Source organism: Chelonia mydas, chromosome 13, assembly GCF_015237465.2.
Source record: "Chelonia mydas isolate rCheMyd1 chromosome 13, rCheMyd1.pri.v2, whole genome shotgun sequence".
NCBI classification, from domain to species: Eukaryota; Metazoa; Chordata; order Testudines; family Cheloniidae; genus Chelonia; species Chelonia mydas.
In genome coordinates, this window is record NC_051253.2 from 10,031,532 (window position 1) to 10,040,945 (window position 9,414).

A 9,414-nucleotide genomic window follows, 5' to 3' on the forward strand; every position below is an offset into this window, starting at 1 on the left:
GTCCCAGGTGGAGCTCATTGAGGAGGGCCTTCAGGTCTGGTCCAACTCCCATTGAAGTCATGGGAGTATTTCTATTAATATCAGTGGGAACTGGATTGGACCCTGAGGTGTTCTGAGATTCAGCATGAGCAAATGAAAGGATAATTTATTAATGCTCTGAAGGAGGCTTGCAATTTGGGAATCCCTTTGAGGTGTATCTCTTTGCCATTTAATAGATATTTTATGGAAAGACGCAAGGCCTGCTCTGCTGGCCTCATCAGTGACTTTCATCATGAAATGCAGAAAGAAGGGCCTTACAGACCATCTAAATTACAGCTGTATGAGCAAAAATTATCTTCATCATAGAGGAAGAAGAAAATTATATTAAAAGGCCTATACTTAACATCTGTATGTATGCACACACGCGCACACACCCTGACACCTCCGGCCACCCATTAATTATTTTACTTTGGGATGTGACCACACGTTAAGAGCTGTGAATGCCAGAGTTTTCTATTTCTGGCAGTTTGTCTAAAGCTGTTGCATTGAATGCCATCAACTTTTATATTTGCCTCCAATCAGAAATTCATTGGAATGATATACTGGTCAGTGTGCCTTGGAATTCTTAGAAGTATTGTCATTTTATCCTTAACTTTTCTTTTATTTCACATCTGTCAGTGTAAACATAAACACACGCAAGATTTCCTTTGTGTTTAATAACAGTGCCATGTTGTACCATTGCTTCCTAAGGGATAAAATCAGAACTTCTCATCTATCTGTCATAGGGTCTATATCACTAACATCAAAGGGCAATTCCCAAGTCGCTGGACCTGTGAATCAGAGCTTTGTCCAGGATGGCCTGCTCTATAAGGGCCAGGAGGCTTGGGGCTAACTAGGCCTGTTCAATCAGCCTAATTTGTGCCATAATTAGCTGCCTCCCTAAGGGGCCAGCCCTAATTGAGATCAGGTAACACCTGAACACCTGAGCCTCATAAAAGGGCAGAGAACGCAGGTTGGTAGAAGAACCATTGGGTTCCTGTAGAAGTCCCTGAAGCTGGGTCTGCAGGATGTAGTTTCTGGGGAGTCAGGGCTCAATCCTAGAGCAGAGAGACTTAGATATCCCAGAAGGGGCTGGGAACTGAGCCTAAAGGGTAAGCTGAAGTGGAGACCAAGCAGGTGGAAGAACCTTTTGTGTTGTTTAGATTCTTATTGCCCCAGAAGAGGACTGAACTCTGAAAGCTCAGCTGAAAGGCTGAGTCATGCAATTCCCCAGGACAGATAGTAAAGACCTGGTGAGGAAAAATTGAGGCACGGTGGGCTAGGCCTGTGACACTTCAATATTGCTATGAAGTTATGAGTCTGCAGCTTAGTGACAGCTGTGAGGGGAAAAAATGTAGTCCATAAATTTCTGTAACAATTCCATGGTATGTCCTCGTAGAAGTACACTGTGTAATTGCTGCAGGTTAGCTATTCCTAGGGGAGTGTGGGTGGCTTTGCTTCGCAAAGGTTAATGCTCATTTTTTCCTGTGGGTTCTCTCCTCATGGCTGCCCTGAGGTTTTGCTTTGAGTTTCAGGTTTTAAACAAAGCCATTCGTGATTTTTGCATTGAGTGGCACATGGTTTCATGTGGAAGCTATGTCTTTGAATGGGTTTCACTTCCTGCTTCGCTGACCATTCAAACTTGAAACTTCAAAGAAAACTCAGAGAATGCAAATCCACAGGGAGTGAAGCCAAAGGAAAGATTAACTCAATTTTCCGGGGTCTTTAATTAGGCCTTCCAGTCCTCCAATCTCTCTCTCCTCCCGCCCCCACCCTCCGACTTGCTGTGCTTCAGTTTATCATTTTGTAAAACTGGTGGTATGATGATACTGAGCTCTTACTTAATCTCAGAGCATTTTACATTGGACATCAGCATCTTTGTTATCATTTTACAGTTTGGGAAACTGAGGCACACAGTGGGGGCGGGGGGGGGAGACTTGCCCAAGGTCACCTGGAAGCCCAGGGGCAGAGCTCCTAATCTCCTGTGCCCTAATCTAGTGCCTTGTTTCTTGAACTATGTAGTTGTTACTTAAATTATGAGGTGTCATGATGTTTAATGTTATAAAGTGATAAAAGGCATTATAGGCAACTACCCTACTCAATGTATATATTTCTTAGTATATCTTTCAAACACTTAAAATGAATCGATATTAAAACATAACTTTGCTTTTAAGTCTTGTGGCTTTTTCTCCATAGTTTGGCCTGGTACGTTTCATGAAACAGAACAGATCCTCCCACACACACACTCACTCACTCACCCCCCATCTCTCTCTCTCTCTCTCTCTCAGTATTTCCTGAGAGCAGGAGGGAGAGCAGACCATGAAATGTTGAGCCACTCGCACAAGGTTGGTGGTGTAATGAGTCTGTTTTGCTAAGCACAGAGATGTCTGAGTGTGCTGACAATACCCACGGGGGTAGGGAAGTATTTTTTAAAAAAATCAACAGCAAAATAAGGGATGAGAAGGGCACATCTCTGTAGATTAAGGCTCTGGTCTAGTTGCGTGAACAAGATAAGTTAACAAAGAAAAGTTTTCACAAGCTGGGGTCTGGAGTAACGGAGGGGAAACCACTTCTGTGGCTGAAGCAACATAGAAAGACACAGAGAAGGTTGAATTAAAATTAAGTCTTTCTGATAAACAAATGATAAACCCATTTCAAAAGACTACAGATATGGAGCAGTTAACTTGCTCGCACTGTATGGAGTTCAAATATGTTTAAAAGGGCTCTGTGTGCTTGTGCAAAGAAAAGAAATATACTCTTACAGGGCAATGAATATTTAGCTTATTGGGAAATCCCCACCATGCGCTACCTGCAGTCCTGCTGGGACTGCAGAATAGCTTTTCTATAACAGATGCTCTGGAAATTTTCAAGTTGATTTTAACTTCAAATAAATGTTGCTGCAGGGGATATAGGGGGTTCGGTAGGGGTAGAAGGCAGAATAAAAACTTCCCCTCGGGGGCCCTGATTCATGAGTTCATGCCTATTCAGCAAAGCACGTGCTTAACTTTTGAGTGCATTGCTGAATAAGGATGGACTCATGCATGTGCTTAAATGCTTGACTGAATTGGGGCCTCATTTCTGGCTTGGAATATCCTTTCTATGCAGAGATGGTGGGTTTTAAACACTTGGCTAACAGCAGTTGGGGTAAAACTTTAATTTGTTCAACACTCATTCCCTGTTAAATGCTAACCTTTAGAAAACATGTTTAACTTTGCAAAAGGCTAAAATAGTTCTCCTTTATTAAGAGTGCACCACGGCCTTTTTTCCAGCAGATGTTTGCAGGACTAAAATCTTGCAGCTGATCTGTTTGAACAAAAAAACAAACAAAAACACCTAACTAAGTATGGTATTGAATTGTAAGAATTGCTGGTTTAATGCAATACTTAGTTTCAGTTGAGCAAACTACACCCTTATCTAAAGGCACTCCCATGTTTTTGGGTAGAAGACTGAACATACTCTGCCTAAAGTACTTGTAAATCTGTGTCTTTTTAAAAAAAAATGTTTGTATTTGTTCCGTTGTTTATCACGAAGTGCAATACTATTTGTCAATCCTGCACATTTATCTGAGGAGGTCAGAGCTAACTAAATAAACCTCATAGCACTCCTGTGCAATATGTATTATTGTGCCCATTTTAGAGATGGGGTAGTGGGCACAGCATTTAAGTGAGTTACTTAAGGCACAGCTGGAAATAAACTAGTGGTTAGGGTAGGAGATGATGCTATCTTGTCTCATCAAATCAAACAGGCCAAACCAAATCACACACACCCAAAAAACCACCACCAAAATATCACCAGATCGATGCCCTAATCACACGCAGAAGTGTTTATAGGTACCGGGATAACATACTCTTTCATTAGTTAGTCTGCCTTTCCGAGGGATACCCACTAAAAGCGCCTCTATCTCGGAACATTTCAACACCTCCTAGGATCTCTGAACCTGCCAGGCCCTCCACTTGAATGTAACTCTTGGATTTACTGGGGGTTGTGCTTTCAGGAATGCCACTGCATTTTGATGCTGGTGTGCAGATACTATAGAAACACATGAAAGAGAGAAATCAGCCAATCACACTCCCATTATCACAGGCAAAAGTTAATGTGAGATAAGGTGCCAGCTGAACAGATTCAATTTACCTAAACTGGAGCACATGACTTTGAAAATGTTTGGTTCATAATGCATTGGTTATGATATATTTTAAAAATGTGATTCTCCACACTGACTAGCTCCAGGATGATCTAGAATGCTCATTACCCCATAGTAGGACAAACGTTCTTGACTCTGTCCATCTACTATCCATCAGCAGGGTTTCTACTGCAATCCGTCACCGTAGTATCCAAGCATCTTCCCTGTAAAATAGATTAGAAGTGAATAGAAGTGTCTAGGTCCTTTCCCATTATGAGCTATATAAAGATCTGGTCGTAGCCCACCTAGAACAGGAAATTCAGTATATCTTCAGGTTTCAAATGGTCATGAAGAGATTGCACAGAAAGAGGCACTAAAATGATCCTTTCATCTTAACAGGAATGAGAATAAATGCTTCACTCCCTGCATTGTTTCTAGATCCAATCCTTCACCAGATGGGACTGTCCCTGTCCTGTTTTAATTCACTTTTGCTTTCATTTACTGAATATGCTTTTGGACTGGCTTAAATTCTACTAAGATTGGGGCGGTATCTGGAGTGGAGGTAAAGCTTTTGGAGATTTATATGCTGCTGAAATCTCTATTGTCAATCCCTAACTCCCTTTGCTTTTGTGCATTAGAGAAACTCAATTAGAGACCATAAAATCTGAATAAGAATTTCCATTTCTTTCTCATCTTCTGACTACAGAGGGTTTGATCACATGCAGGGGACCTTCAGAAGACAGAATTAGGGATGGGATAACAGCTTAGCACAGGATCACCACCATCCTCAGTCTTCTGGCTTTTGATTTAGCAGCACAAAGATGTTTTATGATAGCATACTCTCACCAACATCTGCTTCACTTTTTTTTTCACTGCCATCTTTAGCACCATCCAACTAAACTCTCTCCTTCAAAGGTGTGGGTGTGCATTTCTGCCATGAGGTTTGCCTTCCAGTCCTCTCTGTTCTGCTTTTTCTTATACACAAGGACAGTTTGGGATATTACATGTGAAGAAGGGCAGAAATGTAAAATTAGAAGGAGGCCAAGGGGAGTCCAGATTTTCAGTTCTGCACACATGCAATTGCACACAGAGGCACTCATGAGCAATGACGCACCTTATTTGCAAGTACAGTTACCATGGCTGGTCATGGCAAGGATAAATAACCAAGTTAGATGGTTAACTTGCCATTTGTGAGCACAATTACTGCAATTACAGATACCTAGTTTCCCTGCATAATTACATGACTGTATGTAACTATATATGTGCCTTGGACCCAGTTCTGAGACAGGCTATGTGCCCATGGTTCCCACTACAGCCAGTGGTAATTGAGGACTCACTCCGTACTTTGCAGGATCAAGGCCTAAAGACAACTTGTGGATTTTTGCATTTGTACACCTTTATTACAAGTAGATACATTCTCAAGAGAAAAATATATATGTAGATCTGTAATGTAAACATTTATTATATGTAATTCATCCCCCAATAAAAAATTAGATCACTCTTCCCTATTAATTTCAGTAAAATCAGATTGTCTTCCATAAACCTACCCAGCTGTTACTCTTGTTCCTTATAGTTCTGGGACCACTAAATCAATAAAATTGGGTTTTATCAGTTATGTTTTTGCTATTATGTTTAATAGAAAATATTGAATGGCCTAATATGATGTTATACAACTACTCAGTCTGTGAATTGTGCTACAAAGTATTTTTTTGTATTTCAATTTTAGGAACCGTAATAAGAATAAACACCAACATGGGCCACAATCTTACACTCTTCCTTTGGTATGCGGTGAGTCTTTCTCCTTCATAAGCCTCTGTTTAAAGTGTAAGTAAGAGTTGCTCTATCTGTCGCGGCACACAATGAGCACAAAAGGATTCAGAAAGTAATAACAAAGATAAATAACTTTGCAATAAAATTTCAGCTCCAGTAATTTTCCATTTATATTTTCTCACTGAATCATGTAGTCCCAAGCAATGCACATTTTTTAACGTCTGGGCTGCATCATACAAAGTAATTTCATATCTAATACTTCCCAGTGTGCCCAAAATATAACACTACATGCACAAGGCACTACAACATATTCAATGAATTATAAAGTTCCCCCAAATAATATCACTTCCTATGCAATTTCATTGCCTTTCTAAGGCAATCAATCTCAACATATTATGGGGAATGAATTGTCAGTCAACTTTTTGTTTTGTTTTGTTTTTTGCCAAGGAGGTTTCAGGTGCCATTACTTATGCCACAGATTATTGAAGGCTGAATGCTGAATGTGTTTTTCCTGTGTGAAACCACTGGTGTGGTTTTTTGTTTTTTTTTTGAGTCTTCAAAATTTAGAGCTTGGTTAGCATAGCATTTTGCCAGAGTGCATTACCTGAGGCTGTAGGGAATGTTAACCTACAAACATTGGAAGTGAAAGGAAGTGGAAACTTGAGACAGAGAAGGAGGCGGCAGCTACAGTAACAACAAAAGAATAGGTTTTGGGTATAAAAATGGTTCCTTTGTCTTATCCAAGTGTAATCTCTCTTTCTTCCCTCCCCCACACATATACCCACACACCTACTTTTAAAGATGAGTTGAAATCAAAATGGCATAAGGTCTCCTGGGGACAAAGAACTTAAAAATGGGCGACCATCTCACTCATGGGTGACTGGGATGCTACTCTACTCTGTGCTCAAGGTGACTGCATAGGGTACAGGTACTGTGCTAAGTCGAGCAGGACAGGACAGAATCTCAGCCTGTTACCAAATTACAGGATGTTATCATGGGGTCATGTATGCTGAATAGCCTCTGTGATGTGCTGCTTATTCCCAACATCACCTTTAAACCCCTTCTGCAGAACTCCTGCTGCCCCAAAGCCCTTTGCAACAATTCTAACCGACCCCAAGTGATAAGACTACACTGTAATTAGCCATTGTTTTCTAATTAGCAGGACGTTTAACTCACTGTATGAACCCAGAATTCAGAGCTCTTTCTTTATAATTTGTAACCTGCCCCTCTACATGGGGATCCCGCTACCTGAAACCTGCATTGGGTCTGAATAAAGTCTGTTTGTGGGAGATTGTTTGTTTCTATAGTTCCTGACATGTAATTCCCCTACTCTGTGCTTTTATGAAGAACGAGGTATAAAACATTCATCCTTACCTGTTCAGACACATTAGGAAACTTGTTCTTAAAATCAACCAGTCAGTTTTCTTCTTCCGTGCCCATTAACTCAAGATAAGGCAGTGGTTTAGGGTACAATGCTGAAACAGGCACATTTACCTCTTATTAACACACTGGGGCTGGAATATAGATCACTCCCTAATTTGTAGTCTGTGAGAGATGTTGAACTGAAAGCATTAGAAACTGGAGTCCAATGCCCCTTGCTGGTAACACGTTTCATCGTTGACCCAAAGGGCAAGCCATTAGCAATAAGAGATTTCCAAGTTTATTCAGCTCTCAGGTTCATTGCAAAGACTTTCTAGGAGAGTGGGGATGATGGCAGTGACTCTTTGTCACAGGGACACCTGGGAATAGGGTCCCTGCAGGGTTTGGTTTGAGAAAAGGGACATAAAATCTATCCTGCAGTTTGATTCTCAAGGGTTGGTACCAAACAAACTCCTGGAGGTTTGAGTTTGACCATCTGTCAAAGAAACCCTCTTTTCTACCTGTTTGGAAGGGTCGGTATGCTTATTGTGGGGGAGAGGAGTGAGGAAAATAGGTTTGGGGGATGGAGATTCCAACCTGGGGGAAAAGAGAGGGTCAGTAGGGTGAACACCCCTGCCTGCCCCTGTTCTGCACATTCACATGCATGGATTGAGGGTTATGAGCACATCAAACCTTGAACCCTAGATGCAAAGCTAGTTGATTAAAAGCTTATTTCATGCAGCTCTGTGAGGATTGAAACTATCAACTTGTTTCACATAGGCCACGAAACAGCCAATTCTGTCTTCTCCTAACTCTCTCTAGCAGCCAGGGCTCTAATTCTTGGGTATTGATCACTTACACTTGATTTCATCCTATCCCATACCTTCCTCCTCTTCCCTACCTCTCCCTGTTATTGTATGATCTTTTTTGGAAAGAGGTGGAGTTTATACCAAACTATGAAAACCAACAAGTTGACCAGTAACTGATGGTGACCACTGGCCTGCACTAATTTCAAACTAAAAAGTAGAGGTGCAAATCATGCCCATGCCTCCTCCAGCCAACTCACACATGCTTATAAATAGGCCTGGAGGGATTAGTTCTTGGTTTCAGATTCTTTTCCTGAACTGAATCCTCATTAATTGAAGGCTAGAAATAAATGAGGAGGAGAAGAAAGCTCTTACACAGAGGCTTCTACAGTAGCACAAGCTGTCAGGAAACATTTTTTTCTTTAATAAAAAGGATTTTCTCAGCAGGGCAATATAATCTTCGGCTGGTTACAGTGAGTTTACAGATCACTGAGACAGAAGCATCCTCTGAGTGTGAGGTTCTGCCTGGTACTTACCTACATGCTGTCATCTTATTCTTCCTTAGAGAAAAATGCAAATGCGTACTGCATTTTTTTTTAAATATGCCATTAATTACCGAACATTGCCTCTGTGCACATGGTTGGAGAGTTCCAAAAGGACCCCTAAATGTAAGGGCAATGGGGAAATCATGTTTTGTTTTGTTTTTTAGTGAGCAACTTGCTCTCACTACTGGAATCAGCTTGTGAGGCAGATGTTAATTCTCTGCACAGTAGAAAGCCTCAGCCTTGGAAAGTGGCAAAGTTAACAAGAGTAAAAAGAAAAGGAGGACTTGTGGTACCTTAGAGACTAACCAATTTATTTGAGCATAAGCTTTCGTGAGCTACAGCTCACTTCATCGGCCTAGCTCGCTGCTTTCTTAAGGATTGCAGGGTCTCTCATAGGCCCACTTTATTGTGCACTTGGAAATGTAGCCTTGCAACCATAGAGTCAAATTGCACACAGTGCTGAAGATGCAACTTTTGTCATAATACTGATGACCATTTGGTGGTGCATTAATATATACGACAATCAGAAAATGGTATTCAGAAATCCACTTTAGCAGATAAAATCAGCACACCCGTCTAGCGAGGATTATACTACAGTATTTATATTTTAACAGCTCCCAGAAATGCTTTCCTGAGCTTTCATGAGTGAACTTTCTCTGCACTGATTTCCAAATTCACAGCATGCATTAGCCTCAGCACATAACACAGTAAGATTACTCAGCTGAGTTTCTCCCATTTGTTGCCAGAGGAAAATTCTGTATTAGTTTTAACATGAACACATTTCTTTCATCTGGCA

At 41.0% G+C, this 9,414-nt stretch overlaps 1 long non-coding RNA gene across 1 annotated transcript; it reads left to right on the top strand.

Moving 5' to 3' along the window:
- The first annotated feature begins 998 nt into the window (after positions 1 to 998).
- LOC122462712 lies at positions 999 to 8,889 on the top strand. Its single transcript, XR_006285418.1, has 5 exons — positions 999 to 1,130; positions 2,215 to 2,363; positions 4,845 to 5,053; positions 5,865 to 5,926; positions 8,783 to 8,889. It is a non-coding gene; the product is annotated as an uncharacterized LOC122462712 (long non-coding RNA).
- Positions 8,890 to 9,414: the final 525 nt, after the last annotated feature.